The sequence below is a fragment of the Acinonyx jubatus genome, chromosome B2 (genome assembly GCF_027475565.1).
Source record: "Acinonyx jubatus isolate Ajub_Pintada_27869175 chromosome B2, VMU_Ajub_asm_v1.0, whole genome shotgun sequence".
Taxonomy (NCBI): Eukaryota; Metazoa; Chordata; class Mammalia; order Carnivora; family Felidae; genus Acinonyx; species Acinonyx jubatus.
In genome coordinates this window covers 8,447,720-8,460,505 of record NC_069385.1, presented here as the reverse complement: position 1 = coordinate 8,460,505, position 12,786 = coordinate 8,447,720, and the positions used below count along the sequence as shown (strand labels likewise).

The following is a 12,786-nucleotide window of genomic DNA, read 5'->3' as shown; positions in this document are numbered from 1 at the left end:
GAAATATGTGCATGGTGTAACCTGAACCACCGACGGATGCTGTGCTGGAGGAGATGGGAGGAACCAGAAGTGCTTTGCTCCTGTCCAGGGGAGGAGAGACAAGAAGAAGGGAGGACGTCAGGAGGAGGGAGAGGAGGGCAGTGATGTGGCACAGGGGTTGAGGCAAGCCTGCGTGGAGCAGAGCCGTGAGAAACCCCCGTCTCTGGTGGCTGAATGGGCTCTAATGATAAATATGTCCAGGGACTCCCGGGTAGCTCAGTCAGTTGAGCATCCAACTCTTGATTTCGGCTGAGGCCCTGATCTCATAGTCTGTGAGTTTGAGCCCCATATCGGGCTCTGTGCTGACAGTGCAGAGTCTGCTTGGGATTCTCTCTCTCCCTCTCTCTCTGCCCCTCCCCCATTGGTGTTCTCTCTCTCTCTCTCTCTCTCTCTCTGTCTCTGCCCTCCCTAGCTCATGCTTTCTCGCTCTCAAAATAAATAAACATTAAAAAATTAAAAATTTTAAAAAGTAAAAAAAATAAACATGTCCAATGTGATTTCTAGGTTCACTGCTGTGGTTCTAAGATTAAAATTTACATGAATGTTTCAAATGTTACTTCCTTTCTTTCTTATATCACCTCTCCTCTGACTTTCTAATCCCATTCACCCTTGATGGTGCACACTTGAATTTGCCAAATAGGGTAGCTCTGTCTTTCCTGGTGTGAAACTTGGTCTGTTTCACCTTACCACTGTCTCTTTACAAATCTTTCCTCACCTCCGCCCCCCGTCTCCTCACTTTCTCCCTAGTGGCATCTCGCAGGTGTGTGTGTATGAGTGTGTATGTGTGTGGGTGTGTGTTTATGTGAGTGTGCATATGTGTGAGTGTATGTGTGTGACTGTCAGTGTGTGTACTGTGTGTGAGTGTGTGTTTCTGCAGGTGGGTGTGTGTTTTTGTATGTGAGTGTGTATGTGAGTGTGTTTCTGCAGGTGTGAGTGTGTGTGTGTGTGTGTTTCTGTAGGTGGGCACGTTTCTGTATGTGAGTGTATGTGAATATGTGTTTCTGTATGTGAGTGTGTATGTGTGTGACTGTCAGTGTGTGTGTGTGTGTGTGAGTGTGTTTATGTGGGTGTGGGTGTGTGTTTCTGTATGTGAGTATGTGTGTGTTTCTGTAGGTGTGCGAGTGTGTGTGTGTGTCTTAAGTGGATGGGAACACCTGTTCTGGTCATCATCGCTGCTATGCTGATGTCTCAATGACATGCTTCTACCCCCACCAGCAGCTTCTCAGAGTTCTTAGTGTCTGATGCACGTGGTGAAATCTCGCGCTGGATGGGGCTGATTGGCTGGCAGGGGCACCGCCGGCCCTGCCCATCAAGTTCTCTCCTCTTTAACCTCCCTAACGAACCTCCTTGGAAGCCTTCCATTGCCTCCAGAATCATGAAAGACCACGAATGAAGACCAAACAAAGTTGAATACCAACCCCGGGAAAATGAACCCCAAACGGTCCCCTGTTACTAAGTGTGGTGTAACAGCCCCCACCGGCAAGGGATGAAACTAAACGCAAGTAAATGACTAGCGGGTCTTGGTGTAAGTGTCTGTCCGGCTGAGCCCTGAAGTACGGGAGGTGCTTCCTATCGTGAACCCTTTGAGCTTGGAGGCTGTGCTCGCTGTAGAGTTACAAAGACACTCGTCTCAGCGGACTAAGATTCCACCTGTTCCACCCTAAGATGTAATCTCAGCTAGAAACCAGAGCTTGGACATCTATCACTCTGCAAGCCCAGAATGAGAGTCTATTGCCAAAACCCTGGTTGGGTTTTCCAGAGAGAGCCTGTTTGAAGATTTATGGATGCCTCATCTTCCTCTGATCGCCTCCTAGCCTCTTCCCCACTTCACTCCTCCAGGTCCTTCCAAAAAGGAGGAAATGACCAGAGCGAGCCTACTCATGTCTTACCCAGAGCAGGCCTGTAGTAAATGTTTGTGGCTAATAAATATGCTGAAACCTGCCACCCTGGGCCAATCTCCCCCTCGTCAGAACCAGGGGAAGAAAAGCGGAAAGTACTAACTTTAAGGCATACAAGCAGTGCTGTGCAGCAACAAAGCATAGTTTCTTTGTTCGTTATCTCTGTGTTACCAAGGAGAGTATGCACACTCAGAGAGGCTCTTCAACAAGTGCATGAGCACAGCAGTGGGAAGGCTGTGGTTCCATAAGTGTTCTGACCCAGCAGCTTATGCTATTTCCACACTATCCATCACTCTGCGTGTATTTGACTCTGAGGCAAATGAGAACAGAAGACATTTTGTACAGACTGCTTTATCAGGTTGAGGAAGTCTCCTTCTGTTCCTAGTTAACTGAGAGATTTTATCGTAGAGGGATATTGAATTTGGCAAATGCTCTTGACAATATGATTTAGTTTTTGGTATGCGTGTGTGTGTGTGTGTGTGTGTGTGTGTGTTAGTTTGTTAACATGGAGAATTACATATGTTAATTTGCAAGTTTTAAACCAACTTTGCATTCCTGGGATAAATATAGTATATTCCTGGCCATGATATATTATTGTTTATATATTGTTGTATACAATTTGCTCTAAGTTTAAGAATTTTTACAACTATCCCCATGATGTTAGCCTGTAGATTTCTTTCCTTATAATGTCTTTGTCCGCTTTTTTTTTTTATCATTTACCCGTAATGTTTGGGGCACCTGGGTGGGTCAGTCAGTTGAGCTTCCAACTTTGGCTAAGGTCATGATCTTGTGGTCCATGTGTTTGAGCCCCGCATCAGGCTCGCTGCTGTCAGCGAGGAGCCGGCTTCTGATCCTCTATCCTCCTCTCTCTCTGCCCTTGCCCAACCGTGCTCTCCCTCAAAAATAAGTAAAACATTTTTTAAAAAAGAGATAATGTTAGCGGGGCGCCTGGTGGCTCAGTCGGTTAAGCGTCTGACTTCGGCTCAGGTCATGATCTCGCGGTCCGTGAGTTCGAGCCCCGTGTTGGGCTCTGTGCTGACAGCTCAGGGCCTGGAGCCTGTTTCGGATTCTGTGTCTCCCTCTCTCTGACCCTCCCCCGTTCATGCTTTGTCTCTCTCTGTCTCAAAAATAAATAAACATTAAAAAAAAATTTAAAAAGAGAGATAATGTTAGCTTCATAAAATGGCTTACAAAGTATCCCCTGTTCTTCAATTGTCCACAAGAGTTTGGGTAAAATTGATATAAGTTTTTCCTTAAATGTCTGGTATGATTCATCAGTGAAAGCATTTGGGTTGGAAGTTTTCTTTGTGGGAAGATTTAAAACTATAAAATCAATGTTTAGTTTTAATAGGACTTTTAGGTCTATCTCTTTTTTGAGTGAGTTTTAGTAGTTTATATCTTTCAAGGAATGTGTCCATTTCATTTAAGTTGCCAAATTTATTAAAATAAAATTTGTTCAGAATAGTCATTTATTATCCCTTAATATCTGTAGGATCTGTGATGATACCATGTCTCTCATTTTTTTTAAGTTTGTTTATTTATTTTGAGAGAGTGCAAGAGAACAGGGGAGGGGCAGAGAGAGCAAAAGACTGAATCCCAAGAAGGCTGTGCGCTATCTGCGAAGAGACCAATGCGGGGCTTGAATTCACAAACTGTGAGTTCATGACCAGAGCCAAGATCAAGGGTCAGATGCTTAACCGACTGAGCCACCCAGGTGCCCCAACTCTTGTAAACTCCTAAGGGATAAGAGCACAAAGAGCATCTTTTGTTCTAATGAGGTGACTCTAGTGGGCTCCTGGATGGGGGCTGGTCACCAGAAAGACCAAGCCATTGGAAATTCCAGCCCACCTTTCACTCTCCTGAGGGGAAAGAAGGGCTAAAAACATAGTTCATAATTGATTATGCCTACTTGAGGAAGCCTCCCTAAAATCCCAATAGTGCAGTGCTCAGGAGGCTTCTAGGTTGGTGAACATATCCACACTAGGAGGGTGATGCCCCCCAACTCTGAGTGAATAGAAGCTTCTGCACTGAGGACCCTCCCAGACTTTGCTCTATGTACGTCTTCATCTGGCTGCTTATCTGTGTTCCTTTATCACATCCTTTGATATACTGGTAAATGGAAATAAGTGTTTCCCTGAGTTGTGTGAGCTGCTCTAGTAAACCAATTGAACCGGAACTACCAATTTGTAACCAAACTAGACAGAAGTTTGGGATAACCTGGGGACCTACTGCTTACATTTGGCACCTGAAGTGGCGGGGGTAGGGGGGCACAATTTGTGGGGCTGAGCCCTTACCTGTAGAATCTGACGCTTTCTCCGGGCTGATGGTGTCAGAATTGAGTTAAACTGTAGGTGACCCCGCTGGTGTCACAGAGGATCGCTTGGTGTGGGGAAGAGCCTCCACACACTTGATAACCCAAAGTGTCAGAAGTGAAGTGTGCCTCGTGGGTGGTCAAGGAGACGTGCAGGAAAGCCACACACAGGCGGCAAAACCAAGCCTTTCCCTGCACACTATAGTCTTTGACTCCACCTCGAAGTGGGGTCCCTCCCTCCCCGTCCCCACTTCAATTAGGGTAAATAGAGATGGGACTAACCCTATTCTCCCACCCCACTCTACCCCAACAGGAGTACTTGTCCCACCTTTCTGTAAGACTCTGCTTCCTGCTAACTTTTCAGACCCGCATCACACTCTGCATACCAGATGCTTATTGCCCTGGCACTGGTCTGGCCTTCAGAGATATTGATTGGACCACCCGTGGTATAGTTACATCTTTAATTTCTATAACTTTAAAAATCAGGAGTTTTTTTTTACATTCAACATATCGATTCTCAGCCTCTCCTGAAAAACCAGAAGCTATGACAACACTGCATTGGCCTTTCTCAATGGCAGCTCCCTTCAAATGAGCCCTTGTGTCCAGGTGGCCACAGCCTCCACCTGTTGGCTTCATTCACATAATTTACTGTTTGGTCCACATAGGCATTTGATATTGCCACAGATGGAAACTTGTGCAGGATAAATGTGGGCAGACACTTTTTTTCCCCTCTCTGTGGAAGTCACAAACATAACGTCCAGATGGAAGAATCATTTTCAAGACAGCAAGAGTATTAAACATTTGTACTAAATTATGACCTGTAATGACACTGCATTGAGAAATACAACTTTAAAGCCTTTTCCTTGAGGCTCCTCACCTGCCTTAATTCTAAGAACTATGATTCAGTCTTGTGTTTATTCTTCAGGGTTTTTTACTCTTAAAAGATTTGTTTTAAAACACTTACATACTGATACACGTTTTTGGCCACAGTATTGTCATTCTCTGCTTTTAAATCAAAATGGTATGGAAAGTACACCACAAGGAAATTTTGAACCTTAAGAAAATGCACACTTTAGCACATGTTTTCAATTACGTTGGAATGAATTTGAAGCTATGGAGACCCAGCTTGGCACAGTGAACAAGTGGCCTGGTGGCCATCCTCACATCTTTCATCATGTGATGTGCACGAGCCTTCCAAACAGAGCTTTCTGAAGTCAGCCTCCAAGTGTTATCTGGCCCAACCCAGACCTTTTAGGAAAAGAGGAAGATATGTATTATCCACCCCTCGAGCTTATACACCAGTGAGTAAATCAGGACATGAGATTCTGACGTTTCATTTGTCCTGAACACTGCATCTCAGAGATGCCAGCCTGCCTTCCCACTGTCTTCCAAGTTTCATTCTCCATTTGAAACAGAAAAGCCAGTTAGGGTAAAACTTTGTTTTTCTCCACATGTTGGCTTAGAAGATGATTTGCTCTGAATGCTCACCTGGGTTGAGTGAGTCTTCTGTGAGTCAGAATCGGCACAGTGTTATTTTATGGCCAAATGTCACATTTCTTTGATGGCAAGAGGGTTCCAAGGGTCAACACTAGGCTTCAGGGATACTTGATTAGTCCAGGACAGGTCTAATTCACATGGACCAGGTAGATTCCAAAGAGTCACTCCTTTCTTTTCGTTTTTTTAATTTTTTTTTAACATTTATTTATCTTTCAGAGATAGAGACAGAGCATGAGCGGGGGGAGAGGCAGAGAGAGAGGGAGACACAGAATCCGAAGCAGGTTCCAGGCTCTGAGCTGTCAGTGCAGCTCTCACAAACCGTGAGATCATGATCTGAGCTGAAGTCGGATGCTTAACTGATTGAGCCACCCAGGCATCCCAAAGAGTCACTCCTTTCAGCGAAAGGCCCCTTAACCATTTCTTAAGAGGCAGACGGTTCCACAGAAGTGCTCATGCATGGAGCCAAGGAGGAAAAACCAAGAGTGAAGGCCCAGTTGCCAACCTAGTTTTCGATTCATCCATCTTAATATTCGCTTACTTAGAGTAGTATTTCACTTGAAGAAAACTCTGATGGATAAAAAGTTTGAAAACCACAGCTTAAGGACATTTGCGCAACCTTTGTTTTATTAAGTAGCACACATGATCTACTATAACTATCCCTCACTCTCCAGAGCTATTTGTTTCCTGAACTTAGTATCAGGAATCCAGATAGACACAAAGGCCACTTCTATTGGGTGACCACTACAAGGCTCACGTTGGCAAGCTGGCATTGAATCTTCACTTACTGCTATAATTTTGAGCCTTTCATGTTTTCATCACTAAACCTCAATCATGAAGATTAGGAAGGATTACTGACATCAGAAAAAGGATGTGACCAGACTCCACACATTTGACTCATGTTCAAGTCACATCTAATGTTCAGACCCCCTCAGATCATCACTCTTTTTTTTTTTTATTTAAATTCATATTAGTTAACATATAGTATAATATTAGTTTCAGGAGTAGAATTTAGTGATTCATCACTTACATACAACATTCAGTGCTCATCCCAACAACTATCCTCCTTAATGCCCATCACCCATTTAAGTCCATCCCCTCACCCACTTCCCCTCCAGCAACCCTCAATTTTTTTCTCTGTATTTAAGAGTCTATAACTTATGCTTTGCCTCCCTGTCTGTTTTTGTCTTATTTTTCCTTCGCTTCCCCTATGTGCCTCTGATTGTTTCTGAAATTCCACATTTGAGTGAAATCATAATATTTGTCTTTCTCTGACTGACTTATTTCACTTAGCAAAATACACTCTAGTTCCATCCACATTGTTGCAAATGGTAAGATTTCATTCTTTGTGCTGGCTAATAGTCCATTGTATATATACACCACATCTTCTTTATGCACTCATCAGTCAATAAACATTTGGGCTCTTTCCATAATTTGGCTGTTGTTAATAGTGCTGCTATTGCGGTGCATGTGCCCCTTCAAATCAGCATTTTTGTATCCCTTGGATAAATACCTAGCAGTGCAATTGCTGGGTCATAGGGTAGTTCTATTTTTAATTTTTGGAGGAACCTCCATACTGTTTTCCAGAGTGGTTGCACCAGTTTGTATTCCCGCCAGCAGTACAAAAAGTTCCCCTTTCTCTGCATCCTCACCAACATCTGTTGCTTCCTGATTTGTTCATTTTAGCCATTCTGGAATGTGTGAGGTAACATCTTATCATGGTTTTGATTTGTATTTCCCTGATGATGAGTGATGTTGAGCATCTTTTCATGTGTCTGTTGGCCATCCGGATGTCTTCTTTGGAAAAATGTCTATTCATGCCTTCTGCCCATTTCTTAATTGGATTATTTGTTTTTTGGGTGTTGAGTTTGATAAGTTCTTTATAGATTTTGGATACTAACCCTTTATCCGATATGTCATCAAATCATCATTCTAATGAAGAAAATGTTAACAACATTCACATACCTTTGGATTTCTGAGCATGTCTGTGACCCACAATTAAAAGCACAGAAACCGGGGCGCCTGGGTGGCTCCGTCGGTTAACTGTCCGACTTCGGCTCAGGTCATGATCTCACAAACGTGAGTTCGAGCCCTGCATTGGGCTCTGCGCTGGCAGCTCAGAGCCTGGAGCCTGCTTTGGATTCTGTGTCTCCCTCTCTCTGTGTTCCTCCCCTGCTTGCACTCACTCTCTCTCTCTCTCTCTCTCTCTCAAAAATAAATAAAGATTAAAAAACACACACACACAGAAACCCTTGGTTACCCCTGAGTTGAGAAATTGGCTTACCTGCTATAAATGTGAACCCTCACGCAAGCTCACCCAATAAGCCATTTGGACCACTAGCACCGTAGGTAAGAGGGTGTGGCAACAAGCTGAGCTCAGGTCCTCAGGGAATGGGATATCTCAGGCCAATGGGTCCCCACTATCCACGTAAGCCTACAACCATGTTTCCCAAGACGAAAACTAGAATTCATGATCAAACATGCTTCGGGGAACATTTACACCAAATCTTTAAAATGAGAACTGTTTTAGAATGTCCTGATTGCACACTTGCCAAAAGCCCTGAGTCCCTGTGTGGAAGCCAGAAGAGAAACAAAGCAGGAAGGAGGGGCCTGGGAGCTGGGCAGGCCCACACTTGGCCTCCCCCTTTGTTCATCGTGAGCCCCAAGCTTCACAACTGCTTCTCACAGGTGGTGAAACAGAAGCCCAGGAGGTTACTGCACAGGTGTTGGCTAAGTTGGGAGCTTGCTCAGGACCATGAGCAGGAACTTGTGTTTGCAGCCAGTTCTTAAAACTCTTCCACAACCCAGAAAATTCTATGTGGTTTTCTTTAGAAACAAAATCAATATTTCTCATTCTGCTTTCCTTTTTACCAAACATACAGGTTTCTTTTGAACATCTGCAATCTGACCCAACGCTGGTTAATCATTATTAAGTATTTTCAGATCAACTTCACCAGACACTCCCCATACGCCAGCACGAAGCAAGACCATGCACATGAGGTGGGTTGAGAGGGGCACAGGAGCACATAGGCGCTCAGGAGAAACTGAGACCCAGGGGGTGAACACTGCCAGGATGACCGCGGTGGGAAGGAAAGGTCATGGGCAAAGGAAAGCCCTTTCCCCCATCCTCCGCCAGTCACCAATTTTAACTTATGTTTGAGGTTGTTCGTGTTTTTATTATCATTATAGACAAACAAGTAAAGATTGCATCCTTGAATCCGATTCATTTCACCCTTGACAATCAGTTTCTCCTTCTGGGAGTAGACATGAGCGTCACAGCATCTACAACTGGGACTGTGGGGTGGATGTCTGTGTTGGACTAGAGAATAGTCAGGTAGCATGACTTTCTTAAGTCATTACATGGAGTTGTCAAACTTTGTCACTAAGGAGGGGCACCTGGGTGGCTCAATCAGTTGAGTGTCCAACTTTGGCTCAGGTCATGATCTCACTGCTCGTGGGTTCGAGCCCCACGTCAGGCTCTGTGCTGACAGCTCAGAGCCTGGAGCCTGCTTTGGATTCTGTGTCTCCTCCTCTCTCTGCCCCCCCCCCCACCCCATGCTTGTGCTCTGTCTCTCAATAATGAATAAATGTTAAAAAAAAATAAAAAATAAAAACCTTGGCACTAAGGAAACTAAGATTTTGGTGAAAGTCCAAGGGAGAAAAAAATATCAAAATATAAAAATTCCATTTTTCCTTTTTTCTCCCATTTTATGAAATCATTTGTTTTCTCTCTTTTTGTCTTTCATTCTGGGATCATTTATTTAATCACCATGTACCCCCCACCCCCATGGCGAAGCTAGAAAACTACAGAATCTAGCATGAGGGTGGGAGTTGACATATAATTTCCAGACATCCATGTTGGACCCAGAAAGGCTGCCAATATGTCTAATTGCCCCATAAGTCATATTTATGAAGCCCTGAACCCTTATTTCCCATATCCAGAAAGTGAATTTTGTCAAGAAAGTCTTTCCAATACCATCATTAATTCTCTTCTCCAGTTTAGCCAAACACTAAACTCACAAGGTTAAGGGCTGAGTCTCAGGGGCTGGCGATGGATGAAGAAAACAACTTAAAAATTGGTAGAGAGAAAGAGGGTCCACTTCTCATCAGCCCCAGGCTCTCAGGCACACAGCCATTGGGTCACAGAGGGACACAGCTGAGTGTTGTTAATGGTCAAAGGGAAAACAGAGCAGAGGAAATGAAATTAAAGCAACCAAAGTATTATCACTTTATATTATCACATGAAACTTAGGGAGATATGCTCTCTTTCCTGATTTTGTTAAGTGAAATGCTTCTGTAGCTAATGTTGCATTTGCTTTCTTCATTTCCTTTTTCCTGTTGGTATTTCGATTCTCTGGATTAACGTAGGGGTGCTAGACCAGTGCCATGGAGCCAAATAAGCATGTATATTGGATGCCAGAAAAGGTTAAACATTAGTTCATGACTTCACAAATATTAGCATCCTAATTTTAAAATAGGGAAGGTAGAGAAGGAGATAAGTGCATCAGAGGCTTCCACTTGTTCCAGAAGAAAAACTGGGGAAATAAGGATGAGGATGAGGGTGTAGACACTACAGCGACACGCTCCAGGGCATGTTGTTCTCTGTGCATCACCCAGCCAGTGGCAGGCGGCCAACTGCTCCTTTCATGGGATCCTCCACCTGCCTAGGCGGGGCCAATGCATTTCATCCAGAGTAGCATCTTCTCCCAGGAAGTGCAAACAAACAAGCAACGATTGCTTATCCTTTCAAAGTATGGACAAAGAAAAATACACAGTGGACACAGAGACACTGCACATGAAAGCCAGATTTTTGCGTCTTTTGCTAAGACTGTTTAAAAGATGATACGATCTCCATATTGTATATTAATGAGCACTTGGCTTTCAGTATTGTTTCCATTCTTATAACACCAGCTCCAGACCTGTGAGCTTCTGATCCCAGAGGGGCTGTGGAGTTACCACCTTCAGGCAGGAAATCCTCACATCTATAGGCCTAATAATGAAAGTAAATAAATTGAGGGGCACCTGGGTGGCTCAATAGGCTAAGCGTCTGACTTTGGCTCAGGTCATGATCTCGCTGTTTGTGAGTTCGAGCCCCACATTGGGCTCTGTGCTGACAACTCAGAGTCTGGAGCCTGCTTTCGATTCTGTGTCTCCCCATCTCTCAGCCCCTCCCCTGCTCATGCTCTGTGTCTCTCTGTCTCTCAATAATAAATAAACGTTAAAAAAAATTTTAAGTAAATAAATTGATACCATGTACCACTTTTTCAAGTGTTTTTAAATGCTTTATAAATAATAAAATACAAGTTTGTAGAAGCATTGCCAAATCCATGCCAGCTTTTACATTTATGTATTTGTCAGTGATTTGACATAAAAACTGTAACTATCATAAAGCAGATTCACTGGGAGTCTCACGTTTATTTTCTTTCAACTTCATTCTGATTCTGAGGTCCCATCCCTATGGACAAGAAATTCAAGCTGTTTTTCTCTGGGTTCCCCTCACCCACAATGCAAAGCTAGTGTTATATCATCAATTCTCATCCATTCTCTCCAGTCATTTCGTGAAGTATGGAAATCTTCAGTGAACCTGGGCGTCAGCTACTTGGGACCCAGTCCCGCTGATGCAACTAACTCACAGCTTCTGAGGGCTGGCACCTGTCGGGACCAGGACAGAGGCTTCAAATAAGAAGGAAGTAAAATGTATAAGGGAACAAACTCAGTATTTCTATCAATTATCCCTACTATCATCTTGTATCAATAGGTCTAGTTAGGAGACAGAAATCACACAATAATTTTAACAGGGAGACTTTAATATAAAGAATTATATAACCGTAACAGGGAGCTGACTGTCAAGGGATAAAAAGAACTCTAGAGGATATCCAGGAGATGAAGGAGAATGCTCAACAAAAGAACACACTTGAAAAAGAGATCACCACCCACCCCCCTTTCTAAGGCTGGCATTCAGATCTCATTGAAAAGGTGTGATTGAAGCCCACTGGGTAGTGGGGAAATTCTCCAGGAGGACCTGAGCCAGAACTGATCCACAGTGGCTGGCCAAAGGTTGGAAGGCAGGGTAACATGGGCCGGGACTGGCCAGCAGAAAACACCCCACCAGTGTGTAGGAGGCTCAAGGCCGAGAAGACAACCTCTAGGGTACCTGTGAGGCTCCCTGAGAATCTACTGGGACAGATGCTACTGAACCAGTGGAGGGGGCGCCTGGGTGGCTCAGTCGGTTAAGCATCTGACTCTGAGTTTCAGCTCAGGTCCTGATCTCACAGTTTAGTGGGCTGGAGTCCCAGGTCAGGCTCTGTGCTGGCAGCACAGAACTTGCTTGGGATTCTCTCTCTCCCTCTCTCTCTGCCCCTCCCCCACTCGTGCTGTCTCTGTCTCTCTCAAAATAAATAAATAAACTTAAAAAAAAAAAGAAATTCAGTGGAGGGGAGTACCACTGGGTGTCCACCACTCGTGCCACTGACTACCACAGTAGCACTTAAAAAACAAGCAACAAAGCACAGAATCACACCAGTATGGGAAGTGATGCCCATGTCCCTTTATTTGCTGCAATGCCCCACCTCAGCTGCCTTGTGCTGTGACGGTGCCCCAATCGTTCGGAGGCAAAATGAAGCAGGATGCTTCACCACCCACTGGAGTTCGTGTGGGCGAGATTACTGGAGAGATTCCATGGTTCTCCATTCCTTAAGGGGCTGTTAGTAAAACAGCTTCCAGGACCCAGAGATTTAACCAAGGAGACAAATCACAGCATGCATGATGAAACCCGGAAGTGCTTCTCCCCTCCCGTGATGCCAAGTTTCCAGCCTTGCCTGCCCCTTCTGCAGACTCAGGCAAACATACGTGCACCAGCCTCTCCCATTGGCAGTCTGTCAATATGCCCAATCTCCAGCATGGTCACAGCTCTATCCCAAGAGGCTCCTCATCGGTGGGGTCTCCATGAAGGGGCTGCAAGTAGTGGTCTTCCTTCCCTCACCCCACCCCACAGTCCTGGCCAGTAGCCCTCTCTACATTCTCTGATGAATGAAGGAAAGATCG

The 12,786-nt window shown here is 44.5% G+C and overlaps 1 long non-coding RNA gene across 3 annotated transcripts in view; it reads right to left on the bottom strand.

Moving 5' to 3' along the window:
- Positions 1 to 12,786, bottom strand: part of LOC113598600 (uncharacterized) — a 186,512-nt gene that overhangs the window by 145,248 nt on the left and 28,478 nt on the right. The gene's annotated exons all lie outside the window — the stretch shown is intronic.